The sequence below is a fragment of the Spinacia oleracea genome, chromosome 6, assembly GCF_020520425.1.
Source record: "Spinacia oleracea cultivar Varoflay chromosome 6, BTI_SOV_V1, whole genome shotgun sequence".
Taxonomy (NCBI): domain Eukaryota; kingdom Viridiplantae; phylum Streptophyta; class Magnoliopsida; order Caryophyllales; family Amaranthaceae; genus Spinacia; species Spinacia oleracea.
The window spans coordinates 122,876,471-122,898,904 of record NC_079492.1 but is presented as its reverse complement, the minus strand read 5'-3'; the positions used below and the strand labels follow the sequence as shown (position 1 = coordinate 122,898,904).

The following is a 22,434-nucleotide window of genomic DNA, read 5'->3' as shown; positions in this document are numbered from 1 at the left end:
TTTTTCCTCCTCTCCTTACTTGGCTGTTCTGTTTACTCGGCAGCCACCACCGATCCGCAACCGCCACCTGCGTAGTCCGCCACCTAGTCGAGACCACCCCGTGCTGCACCACTTGCATCGCGGCTGTTGCCTTGCCCAGCCGGCTCCCCTCCCTCTCTTCCCTTTCTTCTTTGCGTGCTATCACCACCAACGCACGTCGCCTCCAGCGCAGCCACCACCCTGCGCCACCGTCACGCCGACAGCCCCGCGACCACTCGTGCTTGCTGCCGCGTAGTTCGCCGCCGGCCAGCCTCCCTTCTCTCCTTATTTGGTTATTTCTTAAACCCTAAGTAAATTAAATGTTTTAATTATGTTTTATTAATTTAATTTATGTTTTCTTAAATTAAATTTATAGTTTTATGATTTAATTATGAATTTCATATTTATATGTTTTGCATAATTAAACTATTAATTTTCAGATTATATAATTTGATTGAAATAAGAGTTTGAATTATTTAAAGTATGAATTTTAAGGTCTTAATGGTTTTAAATCATGGAAGGATGATTGTGGATTATTAAAATTATTATTTCAACGTTCTAGGCATGTCAAATTGGCCTTGGCGAAGTTTTAAACGAGTTTATATTGCTGGAAATTTAAAGTACGATGTTTTGAAGAGTTTTCAACGAATTTCAATCATTAATTCAATAATTATTATGCTAGGAAATCAAATACTTAAGTTTCGATATTGGGATGGTTCAAAATATGTTTAGGGTGTATTTAGAGTACTATAGTATTGCTGTAAACTGTTGGATATTGATTGGGGAATTTTGTTGGTTGTTTTTAGGCGGAGAATTCTTTGTAGGTGACTTTTGAAAGTGTTAAAGTGGCCTATTATTTGTTTACACAAGGTACGTACATACCTGTGTGCTTGGAATGTGTGCTAATTGTTGAAATCATGTGGAATTTGTTGGTGAACTTGGTTGTGTTGAGATTGTTGTTGAACTTGGTTATGTTGAAATTGCATGTTTAATACTGTTGGACGGACATATTGAACCTATTGCATTATGAGAATTATAACATGTTAGTATGGATGATTGATGCAAACATGTTTGGTTGGGAACACTAGATTACTTTGTATATATTGATTCAGATCGGTTGATTGTTGTTCCCTTTTAGCTTTTCACTACTTTATGAGGGCCGAGGACCTTGTTTAGTAAGTTGAAACTTTATACCCATATACAGGGTTGATCATGGTTAAAGGAAAGGTTGGGTAAATTGGAATGAGTCTTGATTGATGCCTTTGTGATCACTTACTTAATTCCAAGATAAAAACAGTTGTGAATAAATGTGGATTGTATGCCTTATGCAGTGGCGGTGCCAGGATTTTGTGCATAAGGGTTCGGAATTTTCAAACGAGCGCCTAATAAAATCAAACATTATAATTCAAAATTCATTTTACAACTAACAATTCGATGGTACACTTGTTCTATTACAACAATACTAAAAGAACTATAATCGAACTCTACGAGTTTTCATTTTCTTGTATTAGAGGTTCATTTTGAGGTGTTGGATGTTCATTTGAAGGTGGTTCAAGTGGTCTTGAATTAGATTTTTTGTAACTTTGACATACGATCTTTCCTAAAGAACCTCAATTTAAACCCTTCATTTTAGGTCAATCTATTCAAAATAATAAATTTCAATTTTAATTCCAAATTAGCAATTTTTTACACCAAAATATTCAAAGTTTCATACCCCAACTCTTTAAATTTATGAATTCAAACACATATAGTTCAATACTTTAAATGAACAAATTTGCAAAAAGTACTCAGTAAACTAAGAAAATTAGTGGAGAGGTTTTTTGCTTCAAGTGTAAAAGAAAAACAAATAAAAAGAGGAGGAAAGGAAACATAAATAAAAATATAATCACAATAGCTGCTTCAAGGGACTCGATCCCTGGTCTATGCTGCAGGTTGCAGATCTCAAAACCACTGTGCTACCTGGTTTATTATGATAAATTTCAGCGGTTAATAACATATATTGCTTTCCTGTCCAGTAAGGGTTCAGTTGAACCCACTGAACCCTTACTGGCACCGCCCCTGGCCTTATGTGATTGTTGAGTCATAACAGGGTTTCAATTTGTAAATCATGTAAAGTGAAACTGAGTAGCAATAGCTTTAGACTGTGCACGTCTAAAGTGACGGACAAACAGGAGTTGGGGTTCATGGTGGTAGCCCATGGCCTTTATCTCGGACCGGATTGATCACCGTGTCCTATTTTTATTCAAATGTTCCTCGATATCGCAGGTCTCTGAGGTTACGGAGTCGCGCCCGTACCTCGTCTTCCTTAGTGAAGACTGTCGGACGGTCAACTCGGTTCATTGTCTATTTCAACTAAAATAATATTATTGCTAAAAGTCTAGCCTAGTCTAGTCTGGTCAAGTATGGTCGTCAAACTATCATGTTTTGTCTGCCCTTGTTTGTGTTCATTAGTATCATGTTAGGGTTGTTCGTTTAATAGAATCATGTTAGGATTATTATTGATTTAGTATGTAGTACTCAGCTTTGCTGATTACGTGCTTTTGCTTGTGCATGTTGATCATGGCTATGCCTTATTGATCCTGTGATGACCCAATCTTTGGTGAGCAGTCTTTAAGGATCAATAAGCATTGTCCATCTGCAGGTTTGAAGATGTTGCATCATTGGGATCGGGAATAGAGAGCTTGTATTTAGTTTTGATTTGCTAAGTTGAATTGGGTTTGTTTAATTGGACCTTAAACTTGTCATACTATTTATATTTCCTTATTTTCGTTGGTTGATTTTTGGGACTGAACCTGTAATCGATTATTTATAAACCTAAAGTTAGTTTTATGTTTTCCGCTGCAAAATTCTGAATAAGCCGTTACGTTTTCACACGGGCGATAATGCCCTGATAATTCTCTACGTTTTATATTAAAAGGTTATTTTAGAAAAGAGAGAATTGTCGGGGTGTTACAAAGTGGTATTTCTGAGCTATAGGTTTTATTGACTTTTTTGTGTCTATTTTTAAACTTTTTAGGCGCCTAACTAACTAATTAGTTACTTAAAAATGAATTTCGTTGAGTTAAGCTCCAAGTATTAAAGTACGAGGTCGGAATTTATTTCTTTATCGTTCAAAAAGTTTCCTTTTTTTCCATTTTGACCAAACATCTGAAACTTTTATTAATATTTAGAAATCGAAACCTTTTAGTTGAATCAAGTGCTTTTGTTTGCAATTTAATTTAAATTTATTCGAAAATAATTTAAGTTAATTTATTCGAATTTTTGTTTTATTTTTGGATTAAGGGTAAGATTCGTTAGGAAGTCTAAATTCTTTTGTTCGAATTAAACTTCATATTTCGAACTTATTTTAATTCTTATTTGAAATGTAACAAAAAAAATTTAAACTTTTTTTATATATATTTTATTTTACTTTATTTTATATTATTCTCGTTTTATTTATTATTTTAATTACTTCAATGCTTTAGTTTATTCTAATTATAGTATGAGAGATGGGTAGTATAGAAAGGGCATGTAGGATAGAATTTTATGTGCATTAGTAGCTAGATAATTCTATCATAAAAAGTTAATTGTTATGTGCAAGTGTTAATGTTTAAGTGCTGCGTTTGAATATGCATAAGAGAAATTGTTTGATTCCGCCAAACTTATTGCTTTGTTGAACTTTGATTATGGTCGGATTAGGAAAAAGTTATTGAGACCTAAGTTGTTTCTTTCAGGAATAAAATGTTTCTTTCCAAGTATACCAACATAGGATCCCTTGAGAAGATTGACGAATAGACTCCTCGTCTATTTGTTAAGAAAGTTGTGTTTGAATGTGAGTATTTTGCTAGGATATAAGACCAATCCATCTTAATGAGAGAGTATATTATAGCATCCACCATTGTTCATCGCTTACGTAACAAAATGTCATACCCAGAGCTCAAAGATAGGTTTAAAGACGTGCATTTTGAGGATGGAACCCCAAATTTGGCTAAGTATAGGTCTAGGGATGGTAGCTGGAGATACGATTCGGAGATTATGACCACCATTATTGAGGTAGCAGAAAGTGGATCAAGGAGGGTAGAAACTTATGGAGTCATGCTTGGGATGCAGTTATAGAAGAATCTATAGGAGTTGGTATAGATAATGATCTAGAGGAAAACGATGTAGTTGTGAAAGATGATAATGTAGTGGTTGAGGCAGAGAACCCTAACCCAGTGGCCCATGAGCCTACCATTGAGATTTCTAGTGAGTCACATGTGGAACCAAAAGGTGATGGTGAGGTGGCAAGTGAGCCTCATCAAGATGAAGGCATGGAAGAAGACTCAGATCCTGAGGAGAATTCGATGATCTTGAAGATCTAAACTTCACTTCGCAAGCTTCAGGGAAAGAACGAATAGGCATGATGCTTGAAGTTGTAATAGTCAGTTAGTCCTTTTATATTTTAAGGAATAAGTAGCAAAGCTACATCAGTTTAAAGTTAAAGCAATAGAAGTTTGAGTTGTTCTTTATTCTTTTCAAGGACGTAATAAACCTTTATAGAGTTAGCAATAAAAGTTAAAGCATTCGTTTCCAATTTGAGAATTCCACAATTCACCCAAAAATAGTTTAAACTTATGTCATATAACCTTTATTTTATTTTAGGACAAACACAGTGTTATGATTTAGGAATTGTTATCAACATTTTTTTTCTTTCGAGGAGTAAAAGTTAGATTATTGATGATCCAAATGACCAAGAAATTATTTTGGGCACGCGAATGAGAATATTGTTACTTATTTGATGTGATTGAACTTCCATTCATTGATTTTCAAATTGTATGTCCTTGATGGAGATATTTTTAATTTCATGAATAAGTGACGAGGATTACTCTAATAATGTTGTACTTTCTTGAATAACTGTTTGTTGATGCGATCTCTATGATCAAATCGAAATTTCTTTCGTAGAGGTGACATATGAGTTATGTATCGTAGAGTAATAAATTTTAGGTCGCACACTAGAATGGAAAACAATAGTGAGTTAGTTGTTGCTATTCGCCTTTTGGCGGAAAGACTGACTCGAGAGAGAACCGAGCATCCCGATTCTGCAGGGGACATGTTTGAAAGGCTTGCAAAAGTTAAGCTCCCATAATTTAAGAAGGAAGTTGATCGTACCTTCTTAAAAGAACTAGGTTAGAGGGTTTGAGAAATTATTTGGGGCTGTGAACTGTCTTGAGAATATGAGAGTGGGTCAAGTTGTCCTGTACTTGAAAGATGAAGCTGATTTATGGTAGAGAGAGAATAGAGTTAGGCTTAGCGCTGCTGAGAGATTCAATTAGGATTCAATTGTTACTGCCTTAAGGGGAAAGTTTTACCCTACCTTTTATGAGAAAGCAAAAAGCTTAGGAATTCATAAACCTTAATATGGGGAGCATGACCATCGCTGAATACTATAGCAGATTTATAGCATGATCACCTTATGATTAGGTGGGGAAACCTTTATGTCTTTAGATATTGTGTATGGGAGAGCTGCTTATATATATGGCCTGTAGTGCAGAAGGGACAAGAAATATGTTGTTGGGGAGAAAAGAAAAGACTTTAATAGTGGATAAAACCAAGAGAATTTCAAGAGTATTAGGAATGAGAATATGAATGGGAATAAGAATGGGAAATTTTCCTATTCTCTTGCATTTTTCCTCCTCTCCTTACTTGGATGTTCTGTTTACTCGGCAGCCACCACCGATCCGCAACCGCCACCTGCGTAGTCCGCCACCTAGTCGAGACCACCCCGCGCTGCACCACTTGCATCGCGGCTGTTGCCTTGCCCAGCCGGCTCCCCTCCCTCTCTTCCCTTTCTTCTTTGCGTGCTATCACCACGTCGCCTCCAGCGCAGCCACCACCCTGCGCCACCGTCACGCCGACAGCCCCGCGACCACCCGTGCTTGCTGCCGCGTAGTTCGCCGCCGGCCAGCCTCCCTTCTCTCCTTATTTGGTTATTTCTTAAACCCTAAGTAAATTAAATGTTTTAATTATGTTTTATTAATTTAATTTATGTTTTCTTAAATTAAATTTATAGTTTTATGATTTAATTATGAATTTCATATTTATATGTTTTGCATAATTAAACTATTAATTTTCAGATTATATAATTTGATTGAAATAAGAGTTTGAATTATTTAAAGTATGAATTTTAAGGTCTTAATGGTTTTAAATCATGGAAGGATGATTGTGGATTATTAAAATTATTATTTCAACGTTCTAGGCATGTCAAATTGGTCTTGGCGAAGTTTTAAACGAGTTTATATTGCTGGAAATTTAAAGTACGATGTTTTGAAGAGTTTTCAACGAATTTCAATCATTAATTCAATAATTAATATGCTAGGAAATCAAATACTTAAGTTTCGATATTGGGATGGTTCAAAATATGTTTAGGGTGTATTTAGAGTACTATAGTATTGCTGTAAACTGTTGGATATTGATTGGGGAATTTTGTTGGTTGTTTTTAGGCGGAGAATTCTTTGTAGGCGACTTTTGAAAGTGTTAAAGTGGCCTATTATTTGTTTACACAAGGTACGTACATACCTGTGTGCTTGGAATGTGTGCTAATTTTTGAAATCATGTGGAATTTGTTGGTGAACTTGGTTGTGTTGAGATTGTTGTTGAACTTGCACTACTAAAAAGTGTACATTTAACGACCAGATAATAACGACGAGTTAAATATTTAATCGTTAACAGTATACCCGCGCCACAATAATACGACCAAAGGATCAGGTCATCGTAATTGGTGAAATAAAATAAGGAAAAATAAAAGAGTAAAACACTGATCGTCGTTATTTCCCTTGTTCTATTTCATTCCTTCGCCTCCAACCTAAAACCCTCCAACCTAAAACCCTTCGCCTCCAATTGTGATTCTCAAATTCATATTCTCATATAAATTTTCTATTTCAAGTGATATATTACTTCTTAATGGGATCGAATATATGGCTCGATTTATCCTCTTGATTTAATTGATTGATGTAGTTGGGGTTCAAATCAACCTGTCAAATTCTTGAATCCTAACAATCGTATTCTGGTAAGTTCTTTATTTTCTTAGGTTTATACAATAATTCCAAGCGTTAGTTGTTATGAATTGAGCTAATAGTTAATTCGAATCCTTATTTAGTTGTTATTGCGGTATGAAATTGTTTTGTTTATTAAAATTAAGGAGAAAACAGGTGATTTTTTTTATCAGATTGGTTATCTAATTTCTATTGTTTTGTGTTGTTAATTATTGAATATTGCTTGATCTTTATGGATTTTTGATTTCTTGTTAAGTTTCCCCCTTTTTGGTCTTATGAATGAAACAATCAGTTTTTGAATACATGTTATAATCGTGTGTAGTGCAAGATGCCAATAGAAGTTTGTAAAAGTCGTAATCCTGCGTTTAACTGGGATGAAATTAGGATTCTCTGCTCAATGCAAAGGTAGAATCGAATTTCTTTTTTTAAAATAATCTCATATTAACTATTTTTATTTCTTTGCATTGCAATTTGAAAAGATTGATCGAATTTGGACCGAAATTCCCCTCCAAATTCCTTTTCCAATGATGCTTATGGAAGATATGCAGTTGTGGAAAAATTCAAACTAAACCCCTTGAATATGATTCGTTGTAGTTGTAAACTTGAGCGTGATAATTCAGCTTGTTTATCAAATGAACTAAGCTCAAAGTTATTGAAGTTTTACTGTAAAGCTTGTTAGTCTCCGTTAACAATTTCATCTCAATTGTCCTTTAACGTTTAATACAATAAAGAAAAAATTGAATAATGATTCGTTGATTGGTGAGAGAAGACGTGTGAATGCATGATTGAAAAGTTTGAATTTGTTTTCCTGTGCTATAGAAGTTGCACATTGCGTAGCTTTTGATCTGTTTAAAGCTTGCATTTCTCCATATTTCTCCATATTTTTCCATTCTTACATTTTTCATTGTTTGTTTCTTATTTAAGCTTTTGGCTTTATATTAGATAAAAGGTTAAAATGTCTTTACATCTGAATAAGTGTCATATTGTGAACTGGAAATTGTAGCTGGTTCAATCCATTGGAGAACCTCTAAAGTAATTTCTTCTGTTTTTCCTGTATTTGATATTTTTTTACAAGGAAAGAATTGGTATGATATTTGAAGCTTTAGCAACATGTAACAGTAGAGCAACAATTGATAACTTAACCTTGATATGCCAGGTAATCTTTTTTTTTCTTTTTCCTATGCTTGTGTAGAACAAGGAGTTTCAAGTTCTCTTCATTTGCTATTGTTTTACTGCTTGCTTTGGATGATACTTCTTTCGCTCACTAGTATGCTGTCTGTGATATTTATGTGATATGAGTCACTGATACAATTTAGAGGAAGAACCTTGATATTGAAGGAAATAATGCCCTTGGTCCAAGTATGCATTCTATGTTAAGTCTAATAAATGCGGTTCAGTATTAATTAACAAGTTAATAATTCAGTGAGATCAAGTGAGCTGAATGCCTAGCTAGAGGCCGCTTCAGTTCAAGTGGAATTAATGATATTAATCCACAGCTTACTCTTGACTGAACCCGTAGGGTCACACAAATAGTACGTAAACGGATCAAGTATTTAATGGCATTAAATACTCCATCTATGAATATTCGGAACCGACGGATCTTGGTTTCAGTGGGAGCTAAGATCGTCACAGGCAAGAAATGAATACTCCGGAAACGATGATATTGCCGGAAACGGAAATATGGATCGTATCGGAAATATAAATATTATCCAAGTCGTAGATGTTGCCGGAAACGGAAACATGGTACGTATCGGAAAATATTATCGGAAATGGAAATATTGCCAGAATCGGAAATATTGCCGGAAATGGAAATATTGTCAGAATCGGAAATATTACCGGAATCGGAAAATAATTCCGGAAACGGAAATATTAAATATTTGTTCGAAACGGAAATTAATTCCGGAATCGGAAATATTAAATATTGTTCGTATCGGAAATGAATTCCGGAATCGGAAAATTTAATCGGAAGCGCATCGTACGAATAAGCATCGGACGAGGCCTGCCGGACGAGGCCCAGCACGAAGCCAGGCCATCGCCCAGCAAGCCAAGCGCGCCGCACAAACAGCCACGCCAGGCCCAGCGCAAGGCCAGGCCCAGCAGGCTGCGCAGCGCGCAGCGCGCGCGGGCGCTGCGTGGGCTGCTGCTCGCGCGCACGCATGGGGGCCCATCGTGGCTGCCGTGCGTGTGTGTGCAAGTGTTTGTGTTCGTGCACGTTTCCTAAAACATGCAGAGTTCGGTTAATGATTAAATTCCTAATTCTATTTGATAAATTAATTAAATTAGAGTTCTTGTAGGATTCTAGGTTTAATTAATTTGTATCTGAATAGGATTTCGATTCCCTTTCCATACCCCTATAAATATGAGGCTAGGGCTCACAATTTATAACAAGTTTAAAAGTATTCAAAAGTGAGTTTTTTGAGAGAAAATTAAAACACACATCTTGCTCATAAAAGTGCCGAAATTTTCTAGTACCTTAAGGGCGATTCTAGTTGGTCAATCTTAAGGCGGATCCGGACGTGCTGTGGACTATCTACGGAGGGACGACACTTGGAGTCCTAAAGACTTGTTCTTGTTCGGTTCGGGCGCAGCTAGGGAGGGCACGCAACAAAGAGTATGCATCTAAATTATGCTATATGATTATGTGTAAATAATATGTTGTCCTGGGTTAATGGTTGTTTCCGCATGATCTATGTAATGTCATATGTATCATAACCTAACAGTGGTATCACGAGCCCCTTATTATTTTCATAATCTAAATTGCATGAACATGGTTAAATATTACAAATTTGCAAGAATTAAAAGGGGTGATTAATTTTCGTAATTGTTAATTAATTGCAAATTGCGTTTATTTAATTATACGTACGCAGTTTTTCGGCAGTTTCTTCGTTACTCATCCGAATTGAGTGATTTTTGTGTCAATTCCGCATGTAAAATGCATTCTAAAATTTTGACAAAAAGAGTATTTTTCTGCCGAACCCAGAATTCTCAAATTCGAAGCCTAACTATGACTTTTCGAAGGTTTTAGTTTTTCGAATGCAAAATTTCGTAAATTTAAGATGTTAAATTAAATATTTGCGATTCTTGTTGATAAATCTTGAATTTTTGATTGACCTACTGCATATGTTTAACAAGTTTGAATGCCTAGTCTTGTTAATTATGCAATCTAATTTGTAATTATGATTAATTTGTTGAAAATTAGAATAATTTAGAATTAATTTTATTTTCATAATTAATTGTAATTTAATTAGAAACCTATGATTAAAAACCACCATAAAAATTGTAAATTTATGATAAATTTTAAATTTTTATGACCTAGACTTGAATCCATAACAATCGGAAATCAATTGGATAATAAATTTTCGATTTTTCGCCCTAAAATTATGAAATTAATATTATTTATTAATTTGTCATTAATTTTAAATATAAATTTTAAATTTTTATGCGATTCGTTCATAAAACTTGCACGCACGAAGCAATGGACGCTTCGTGTTACCCTTAAGGGGTGTTGTATAATGCGGGCATGCGACGACGAGCAAGGGAGCTCGTCGCCCGTGCGGCACGAATGCAATGAGCAAGGGCGTAGTGCACGAGCACAAGGCAGCAGCCCTGCCTTGTGTCGTGTGCCACGAGCAATGGACGAATGGGCATGGGCGAAGGGCGAGCCAAGGCAGTCGCGTGTGGGCAGCAAGCGAGCTGCGCCACAACGCGCGCTGCCTCGCACAAGAGCGCGCAGCCTCGCGCGCAGCGAGCGCAAGCTCGCGTGCCACGAGCGCTGCGCCCAGCATTGCTCGCGCGCACAGCGAGCGATGTCGCCCGCCCAGCGAGCGATGTCGCGCGCCCAGCGAGCGATGGCTCGCGCGCCCAGCGAGCGATGTCGCGCGCCCAGCGAGCGATGTCGCGCGCGCACTGCGAGCAATAGCTCGCGTGCGATGAACGCTGGCGCGCGCAGCGAGCACCAATGCGTGCGGAGGCTTGCGATGGGGATGCAGCAGCTATGCGACGAGCGCATGGGCTGCGCGCACATGGCCAGCAATGGCTGTGTGCGTGCGGCCCATGGGCGTGCAACGCGTAGGGTGTTTGCGTTACGATTAAAGATCGTTTTGAATGTTTAACTTGAAAATTTCAGTTCACGTAATTTTAATTAATTTTAAAATTAATAATTTAAATTATTTTCTTGGATTTTAATTTTGAATATTGTAATTATAATAAATTTTATTTATTCTAATTATTTTACTAAAATTAAAATCATGAATTAATTTAAATACGACTGAAATTAAATTAAACTTTTGGATTCAACTATAAATTGATATGAGCTTTAAATTTTAATTAAATTTGTATGTTTCCGGTTGGACTAGAAATACATTTTTATGTTTAAAATTAGTAAAGCATATAAATTTGTTGGTTTAAGTGGGAGCGCTTTTTAGTCATAAACTCTTGATTAGGTCTACAAATCCTTAAGGTTAAAACAACTTGATTAGAATTAATAAGGACTGAATAATTGGTAGATTATTGGTGCCCTTGATTAATTGCTGCAAATGTTTACATGATGCATAATGTGTTTTACTAACCAGCTATGTGGGCCATTCATGATAATGAATGGGTGAATGGTATATATATATTGTATATGTACTGTTTTGCAGGTTATGAAGTGACTAGTATGGCCCAAATAGGATAGAAAATATGGTCTGCGTACCATTAATTTGAATGTAATTGGTCTAAAGTACCAAAGTTATTTTTCAATTCAAATATGGTCTGCGTACCATCAAATAGTTGTAATTAGTTATAACTTATCCTATTTGAAGAAAATGGTGCCTCCCACGGAGATTTTCAAGACGGACTTTGAAGTCAAAGCTTCAAGATGAAGTCGGGCCATACTAGATCACATTTATCTTATGCATGTTTTAAGTTATTTATTGTTTTAAATATGTCTTAAAATGCATGAGATCAAAAGCTTGATTATGTTGCATGATTAAGGATTTTAGTTCACTTAAAATCTAACCAACATAGTAAGAGCCTTAAGTTCCAAACTTAAAAATTGAGTTAAAAGGTGCCATGCCAAAATATACACTTGCTTGGATATCCTTTACATCAATCTAGTAATAGTTTTCGCTCAGCGAGGTGTTATTTATTGGTCCTAAAGGGGCAAGGTACACAAATAATTGTGAGTACATGTTAGTTTTGGTGAAACTCAACGATATAAGTAAGGAGTCCTTTTATGTCGTGGCAAATTCGATAGGTTTACCTAATAAGTTCTTAGACGTACCTATCAACCAAGAATAGTTTCTAGACTATTAGCAAAAGGCTTTTGCTTACCTAAGATGTTCTAGGATTAAGTCGACAAACTGTGCTTAGTTCTTCAATGATTTTAGGATCTTGGAATCATTTTATTCACACCTGCCGGAACACATAACTTGAATAAAATGCTTAATAAACATTGAATTATGCATGTATGCTAGAATTTAAGTTTATTAAGAGAAACTGTGAATGGTTATTTATTTGTTTACTCTTTTCAATTGTAGTTTTAATATGGCAAACAACAATTAAAACATCATCATGGGTTCTGAGCTTATGGTCAAGCTGAACCTGACAAATTTTCTTGAATGGGAAGCTAAGCTAGTTGAAATAGTCAAACTCAATGGACTTGAGTATGTACTGTCACATCCCATGCCAAGCTACTATGCCAGAGACATGACCCCTGAGAGATTTTATGCCTGGGATGCGGATCTCAAAAAGGTTATGAGTCTCATGCTGAACAATATCCCTGATGATTGGGCTAAAAGGTTTGTAGCCTATGAACCTTTTACGCTCATCAAGAATCTGAGGGATATCTGTCGTGGAAGTACGGAGGACAGGGACCTGAACGTCCATGAGTTGATTGAATCAATGTCTGGTCTAAAGGTTAGTTCTCCCAACAGGTGTTATAGGATGGAGGTCCAAGAAACACATGTTCAGCTCCTTCGCACTAAACAGAGGGTAGGCGTCCCACTGAGGTTCCATGTGGATCTTATGTGTTCATATTTTGATCGCCTATTTTTTTTAAGTCTACTAGGAACACCAATAAGCGAAAGGATGGCAGTCTCTGTCTTGCTCAATTCACTACACAGTGGGTTTGGTCGCTTCAAGCAACTATACCTAAGTGAACCAAGAGAAGAAACAGTTGCAGAATTTATTCACCTTGTCAGAAAGGCTGAAATAGTACTGGACTGTGAAGCCAAAGATTTACTCAAGGCTAGAAAGAGACCATTCAAGAAAGGTGGAAAGTCCAAGGGCAATGCTAAATCAAAGCAGGACAAGTCCACATCAAGCTGTCTTTATTGTGATGGAATAGGCCATTACAAAAGAGAATGTCCAAAGCTAAAGGAAGATCAGAAGAACGGAACAGTCGTTCCATCTTCAGGTATTTTCGTTATAGACTGTATACTTGCTAATTCAACTTCTTGGGTATTAGATACAGGTTGTGGCTCACACTTATGTTCCAATCCACAGGGACTAAGAAGAAGTAGAAAGTTAAGCAAGGGTGAAGTCGACCTACGAGTGGGAAATGGAGCACGGATTGCTGCATTAGCCGTAGGAACTTACTATTTGTCGTTGCCCTCCGGGCTAGTTTTGGAACTGGAAGAATGTTTCCATGTTCCAAGTCTTACTAAAAACATCATTTCAGTTTCTTGCTTAGATGCTAAGGGATTTTCCTTTATAATAAAAGACAATAGTTGTTCATTTTATTTTAAAGAGATGTTTTATGGATCTGCTAGATTAGTCAATGGACTTTATTTATTAGATCACGACAAACAAGTATATAACATAAATACCAAAAAGGCCAAAAAGGATGATTCAGATCTCACCTATCTGTGGCATTGTCGATTAGGCCATATAAACTTGAAACGCTTAGAAAGACTTCAAAGGGAAGGAATTCTAGAACCATTTGACTTAGAGAATTATGGTAAATGCGAATCATGTTTACTTGGCAAAATGACAAAGCAACCTTTCTCTAAAGTTGGAGAAAGAGCAAATGAACTATTGGGTTTAATCCATACAGATGTATGTGGACCAATGAGTACAAATGCTAGAGGTGGTTTCAGCTACTTTATCACTTTCACTGATGACTTCAGTAGGTATGGTTATGTCTACCTAATGAAGCATAAGTCTGAATCCTTTGACAAATTCAAGGAATTTCAGAGTGAAGTAGAGAATCAATTAGGCAAGAAGATTAAGGCACTGCGGTCTGATAGAGGCGGTGAATATCTGAGCTATGAATTTGATGACCATCTGAAAGAATGTGGAATTCTATCAGAATTAACTCCTCCTGGAACACCACAATGGAACGGTGTGTCAGAACGGAGGAACAGAACCTTGCTAGACATGGTCAGGTCAATGATGGGTCAGGCTGAACTTCCATTAGAATTTTGGGGACATGCACTAAATACAGCTGCACTCACTATAAATAGAGCTCCGTCTAAAGCTGTCGAAAAGACTCCATACGAATTATGGTTTGGAAAGCCTCCAAATGTGTCTTTTCTTAAGATTTGGGGATGTGAAGTATACGTCAAACGATTAATTTCAGACAAACTTCATCCAAAATCTGACAAATGTATCCTTGTGGGCTATCCAAAGGAAACAAAGGGGTATTACTTCTACAATACATCTGAGAACAAAGTGTTTGTTGCTCGAGATGGTGTCTTTTTGGAGAAGGATCACATTTCCAAAATGACAAGTGGGAGAAAAGTAGACCTCGAAGAAATTCGAGTCGAACAACAAACTCTAGAGAATGCTCAAGATGACATTCAGGATGAAACTCAGAGATCTTTAGAAGAATCTGGTGAGAATCATGGTCAATCTAGTAATGTTACCCCGCGTAGATCGCAAAGATATAGATCTCAACCGGAAAGGTACTTAGGTATTTTGACGAACGAGAGCTATGACGTTCTATTACTTGAAAGTGATGAACCTGCGACTTACAAACAAGCTATGACGAGCCCTAGCTCCAAGCAATGGCAAGAAGCCATGCAATCTGAATTAGACTCCATGTCTGAAAACCAAGTATGGGATTTGGTCGATTTGCCAGATGGCTACCAAGCCATTGGAAGCAAATGGGTTTTCAAACTGAAAAAGGACAAGGATGGGAAACTTGAAGTTTTCAAAGCTAGATTGGTCGCAAAAGGTTACAGGCAAGTCCACGGTGTGGATTACGATGAAACCTTTTCACCAGTTGCAATGCTAAAGTCTATTCGAATAATGTTAGCAATCGCTGCATATTACGATTACGAAATATGGCAGATGGATGTCAAAACTGCTTTCTTAAACGGCGTTTTAACAGAAACTGTGTTTATGACACAGCCTGAAGGTTTTGAGGATCCAAAGAATGCTAAAAAGGTATGCAAGCTAAAGAAGTCAATCTACGGATTGAAGCAGGCATCCAGGAGCTGGAATATACGTTTTGATGAAGCAGTCAGTGACTTTGGTTTCATCAAGAACGCGGACGAATCTTGTGTATACAAGAAGGTCAGTGGGAGCAAAATTGCTTTCCTAGTATTATATGTCGACGACATATTGCTTATCGGAAATGACATTCCTATGTTGAACTCTGTCAAGATTTGGCTTGGGAAATGTTTTTCGATGAAGGATCTAGGAGAAGCACAGTACATATTGGGCATCAAGATTTACAGAGATAGATCTAAAAAGATGATTGGACTTAGTCAAAGCACTTATATCAATAAGGTGCTTGATAGGTTCAAGATGGCGGACTCCAAGCGAGGCTACCTACCCATGTCTCATGGAATGACTCTAAGCAAGACTCAGTGCCCAAAAACACTTGATGAGCGTAGACGAATGAATGGGATTCCATATGCATCATTGATTGGTTCAATAATGTATGCTATGATATGTACACGCCCGGATGTTGCGTACGCACTCAGTGCTACGAGCAGATACCAGTCAGACCCAGGAGAGGCGCATTGGACTGCTGCCAAGAACATTCTGAAGTACCTGAAAAGGCACAAAGATGACTTCCTGGTCTATGGTGGAGATGATGAATTAATTGTTAAAGGCTATACGGACGCAAGTTTCCAAACCGACAAAGATGATTTTAGATCACAGTCTGGGTTTGTCTTCTGCCTCAACGGAGGAGCAGTAAGCTGGAAAAGTGCTAAGCAAAGCACCATTGCGGATTCTACAACTGAAGCGGAGTACATTGCTGCACATGAAGCAGCAAAGGAAGCTATATGGCTAAGGAAGTTCATAGGAGAACTTGGTGTAGTCCCCTCCATTAAAGGACCAATAGCCCTGTATTGTGATAATAACGGAGCTATTGCACAGGCAAAAGAGCCTAGACACCACCAGAGAGTCAAGCATGTACTTCGTAGATTTCACCTTCTACGAGAGTTCGTTGAAAGAAAAGAAGTCGAGATAAGCAAAATTGGAACTGATGACAACATATCAGATCCATTAACTAAACCTCTGCCGCAGGCGAAGCACAACTCGCACACTGCAGCTATGGGAATCAAGCATATTGGAGAATGGCTTTGATGTCTCTGTTTAATGTTTTAAAGTTTTAGAGTTTAAATCTTTGTAAAACATTATTGGTTAATCATTCACAATAAATGAAATGAATTCATTTTTCCATTTAATTTATGGTTTATTAAATGATGAGTCCCTTCAATTTGACGATATATTCAAGATAGACTGTCAGGACCAGTCCTGTGACTAAGAAATGTCTATCAAGTGAACTTGAATGTCAAAGGTTGAAAATGGTCCCTAATCGGAGTTTTCTATAAAATTGGACGCATAGAAAACGTTAGACGATTAGAATGCAAGATGACTAGTAGTTCTGTTTCTTGAACTATGTGGACATGGCAATGTCATAATCATTTGCATAGATACTTACTTTGGGAAGACTAGTATCGGACAAGACCTATGAAACTTTACTGTAAGAGATGAAAATCTGTCATGAGTAAATTTCATTAAATTATTAGACACTAAATCCTCAATACCTGAGTGATTTGAGATTACTTGTTTGAGAACTGGTTGCTTTGACGTTGACCAACCGTCGCACCGTAAAAGGAGGCTATAAAGGCAACGCTCAGGTAATCACCTATCAAACGAAGTCTAATCTCAAGATCGCAAGATTGGGATTGTCCTCCCATAAATCGGGATGAGATGCTTAAAAGTTGTACAAGGCCACTCGGAGAGCTAGAAACTGTGAAATGCATGGCCGTGCTCGGATGAATCATAGGCTATGATTATCTGTTTATTTGATCAGTTGAACTCTGAAACCGAGGAACACCTCTGGACGTAATAAGGATGACAACTCTTACCTTATGTTCAAGAGCAAGCATCGAGCGACAAAGGAATTAGGAAATGCACACTTGTCCCTAAGGACAAGTGGGAGACTGAAGGAAATAATGCCCTTGGTCCAAGTATGCATTCTATGTTAAGTCTAATAAATGCGGTTCAGTATTAATTAACAAGTTAATAATTCAGTGAGATCAAGTGAGCTGAATGCCTAGCTAGAGGCCGCTTCAGTTCAAGTGGAATTAATGATATTAATCCACAGCTTACTCTTGACTGAACCCGTAGGGTCACACAAATAGTACGTAAACGGATCAAGTATTTAATGGCATTAAATACTCCATCTATGAATATTCGGAACCGACGGATCTTGGTTTCAGTGGGAGCTAAGATCGTCACAGGCAAGAAATGAATACTCCGGAAACGATGATATTGCCGGAAACGGAAATATGGATCGTATCGGAAATATAAATATTATCCAAGTCGTAGATGTTGCCGGAAACGGAAACATGGTACGTATCGGAAAATATTATCGGAAATGGAAATATTGCCAGAATCGGAAATATTGCCGGAAACGGAAATATTGTCAGAATCGGAAATATTACCGGAATCGGAAAATAATTCCGGAAACGGAAATATTAAATATTTGTTCGAAACGGAAATTAATTCCGGAATCGGAAATATTAAATATTTTTCGTATCGGAAATGAATTCCGGAATCGGAAAATTTAATCGGAAGCGCATCGTACGAATAAGCATCGGACGAGGCCTGCCGGACGAGGCCCAGCACGAAGCCAGGCCATCGCCCAGCAAGCCAAGCGCGCCGCACAAACAGCCACGCCAGGCCCAGCGCAAGGCCAGGCCCAGCAGGCTGCGCAGCGCGCACAGCGCGCACAGCACGCGCAGCGCGCAGCGCGCGCGGGCGCTGCGTGGGCTGCTGCTCGCGCGCACGCATGGGGGCCCATCGTGGCTGCCGTGCGTGTGTGTGCAAGTGTTTGTGTTCGTGCACGTTTCCTAAAACATGCAGAGTTCGGTTAATGATTAAATTCCTAATTCTATTTGATAAATTAATTAAATTAGAGTTCTTGTAGGATTCTAGGTTTAATTAATTTGTATCTGAATAGGATTTCGATTCCCTTTCCATACCCCTATAAATATGAGGCTAGGGCTCACAATTTATAACAAGTTTAAAAGTATTCAAAAGTGAGTTTTTTGAGAGAAAATTAAAACACACATCTTGCTCATAAAAGTGCCGAAATTTTCTAGTACCTTAAGGGCGATTCTAGTTGGTCAATCTTAAGGCGGATCCGGACGTGCTGTGGACTATCTACGGAGGGACGACACTTGGAGTCCTAAAGACTTGTTCTTGTTCGGTTCGGGCGCAGCTAGGGAGGGCACGCAACAAAGAGTATGCATCTAAATTATGCTATATGATTATGTGTAAATAATATGTTGTCCTGGGTTAATGGTTGTTTCCGCATGATCTATGTAATGTCATATGTATCATAACCTAACAGATATGCTCACTAGTACTTTTATATGGTAGTTACTGATACAAATTAGATCTTATAGTGCATAGTAATTTGTTCCTTGGTAGTATCATAAGCACTTGTTTTCAAATTGATTTAGTTAGCATTTGTTTCTCTGTAGACTAACAAACATCATTTTTCTTTTTCCTTTTTAGGAAATAGTCCGAAGACTTGTAGCTGTTATGTGAAACAACCATGGATCTGTTATCCAGAGTCTGATTTGTTTATGCTGAGGAGTATTATTGGATTCGGATTCCATTCTACTAAACCATCTACAACTTTTTCTCATTGGTTAGATCTTAGTTTTGATAAAAAGTACAAGAACATTGCAAGCAGACACATGTTATTGTTCACTTTTGTTTTCTGGTTCTAGATGATTTGGCTGCTTATTCCTCTTCATAATAATGTGGAACCTTGTTTTTTGTTGCGAAATGTTGCAGCTTTACCAGAATGGTATGCAGCATGCAGCAGGGGGCTTGTATATTGGTTAATCTTTTAATCTTACTACTTCCAAATATTCACGAACTTGCAGTAAGACGTGTTTCTTTTAATCAAGTTTCCTTCTCTAGATGTGATTATATACGTGGCTGCGGTGCTGAAAGATTGTGAGGGGGGGTACTAGAGCCTGGGAGGTTTTCGTGCATGCAAGTATGTTGTTTGGCACCATTTTATACAGTTGCAATCAACATTGTACTGTTGGGTATGGATGCTGGTCAAGTGAGGCGATATTATTAGCCCGTATTTTTTGAGCTAGGCAAACTCAGAAACTTTTGGAGTCCTGATAACAAAGCTTTTGATAACAATTGTACTGAGTTTGTTGGTTTTTTAAGCTCATAAGTAAGTTGCCTTAACTTGTTGTACACAGTTTTGATGATTTAGAATGATATAGTTGTTAGGCAGGTTATCATGTTAATGAATGTTAAGCTTAGCTTATTGAGAATTTGATCTTGTTTCTAGCTTCACTTGATTATTGGCTACTTCTATGAGTTGGATGACATTTATTAATTACCTTATGAAGACATGCAATTGATGTAGGAGACAAACCAAAATCCGAATGAGTAGCCTAAGTCACATGCACTCGTGATATATGCATTGATTCGTTGTTCGTATCACTACCTTTCATCCATTGAAGAGGCTGCCGAGGTAAGTTTAAGTTACAATCCTAATTTAAACTTGTTGACATTTGTAATACATCTGATTATGTATTAGCATTAGGCAGTTATCATTTTATTTATTATAGAAGAATACACAGACTCCTAATTAAAATCTAAACACACTAGCCGGTAAGAATTTCCTTTCGTAGTATTGTTGCTTAATTTCTTATCCTTTTATCTTATCTTGCACCCTGATCTTCTATTAACACAAGTTTCATTATTGATCATTGTTAGATGAAAAAGTCAACAGAGAAGTATATTTTTCAATTCCCTGCAAAGCAAGTATGATAATATAATCATTTTGTAATCCTTACTATTTTGTGATAGACCATCTAACACATGTAATTCTTCATGAGCCTAAACTTTTTCATTGGTATCAGTTGACTGATTGATCTTGAACCTGATGAAACCGTGGTGTTTAAATTTTCACTGTTTCTCTTTCCTTTTTTCGTACTATGGATCGTTGGTGTGACATCATTTAAATTTATTCTATATTTTTCAGTTTGTAGTATTTAAAAACATTTATGTAGTCTGCATTGTGAGAATTTGTAGTGAACATAGTCTTGTAGATGATGGAAAATTGTTGGTGGTAATGGCTGATAGTTGAATTTGTTCATAGTTTGTTGTTCCGTTGATTTTCGTAAAATGAGATTTGAAAAGTTTCTGCTGGATGCGAGAAAGATGAGTTCCATAGAGACGTAGAAAGTAGGGGAGAAAGGAGTAGGGTTAACGAGATGGAGAATGAAATTTTATCAAGCTTTTAACATTTGGGAATAAGAATGAGAAAATGAGTTGTAGATAGTTTTATTTAGAAGAGCCCGATAGGCTTAAATGTTCAGGTGTCTGTAATCTGAGCGCTTGTTCTAGGGGGTAAATAATTATGGAAGCTGCAACATTTCAAAGGGAAAATTGCGGGATTTTTATCAAGTGCTATGATGCAGGATAGTGTTCTTTTAGATTCTGAGTTCTGCTTGTTTTGCATACTTCATTCGAACATGCTTATAATAGTTGATCCCTAGGTTGTTCATCTCCTACGTTGGTCCTTTAATTTTCTCTCTAGAGAGGACCGGATTGTGTTCCGCAGAAAGGGAACTGGTTCAGATTATGTTCTTACAAATTGTCAAAATAGAATCTGTCAAAACAGAATATTGTTGGATCTTGAAACTTAACTAGAAGATTAGAACTTTGACTCTTGGCCTTAATTAGAGCCACCCGTGTATGATACTAATTGGCCTTAATTAGAGCTACCCGTGTATGATACTAATTGAGATCGTTATATATGTTGTAGGAGGAAATTCAGAAAACAACAGAAGAAGAACAAACACTTTCCCATGTACAGGTACTTTTTCTTCATTTATATATTTTTTGGTTTTATTTTTTACTTTCCCATGCCATGATATTTAACTTTTTTTCTTCTTTATATAAGGAGCACAAAAAGTGTTTAAGTCAAAGTCTCGTTATTGGGTTTTGGAGGAGGAATAACAATTAAAAGAAATATCAGGACCAGAGGGTAGAACTTCAATCTAAGTTGAATCAAAATCATGCTCTTACCAATCATGTGGATACGGTACAAGAAGAAAACAATGCACTTAAGAGTCGCATGAGTTCAGTTGAAGATGAGCTTAATGAGCTTGAAGCATTTAAAGAAGTGTTCTTACAACGCTTTTCAAGGGATGGCACTCCAAGAGAGAACACTTCAATTAGTTAGATTTTATTTGTTCTTTTCGATTGAACAAGAATTACTTATCTTTTTAGCTTTTTTAGAATTTAAAGACAAGCTAGGGGATGTGATTTTTGATTTCACATAACTTGAAATTCTATTGTCAAAAATCTTTTGAGTAATGAAATTTTCATTTGTTTTAATTGATTGATAGTTTTCTACATTGTTTCACAGGGAAAAAAATGCAGGTGCTTCGAAAAGCGCAAATTTAGTATTATGATTGCAATATTAACGACAAAATAGTTGGTCGTTATTGCCAAAATTCAAAATTTTGACCGTTGAGAAGGACATTTTACAAGGGATTTGTTGGTCGTTATTTCTTAATTGATCATCGTGAATAAGTATTTAACGACGAATTAATGTTTCGTCGTTAAGCATTAACGACGGATTATCAGTTCGTCGTTAACAATTAACGACGGATTATTGTTTCGTCGTCAATGATTAACGACGAATTATGATTTCGTCGTTATTTGTTAACGACGAAAAAGTAATCCGTCGTTAATTGTTAACGACGAACTGATAATCCGTCGTCAATGCTTAACGACGAAACATTAATTCGTCGTTAATAAATGTTAATTATTAACGACGAACATCGTCGTTAAAGCCAATAACGACGGAACCTGTTACAACGAACATCATGACCGTCGTTAAAGGTTTTAACGACGAAAATTGAGGCTTTTAACGACAAAATTGTTCGTCGTTAAATGTCCTTTTTCTAGT

The 22,434-nt window shown here is 36.9% G+C and overlaps 1 long non-coding RNA gene across 6 annotated transcripts; it reads left to right on the top strand.

The window, feature by feature from the left end:
• Nucleotides 1-6,823: 6,823 nt before the first annotated feature.
• On the top strand, nucleotides 6,824-21,857 carry LOC110788833 (uncharacterized). 6 transcript variants are annotated; one of them, XR_008924755.1, is made up of 6 exons: nucleotides 6,824-7,042; nucleotides 18,996-19,131; nucleotides 19,281-19,371; nucleotides 19,876-19,983; nucleotides 21,283-21,333; nucleotides 21,421-21,857. It is a non-coding gene; the product is annotated as an uncharacterized lncRNA (long non-coding RNA). The 6 variants fall into 6 exon arrangements; XR_002533462.2 differs by having other exon boundaries at nucleotides 19,281-19,983; XR_008924754.1 differs by having other exon boundaries at nucleotides 18,996-19,371.
• The last annotated feature ends 577 nt before the right edge of the window (nucleotides 21,858-22,434 follow it).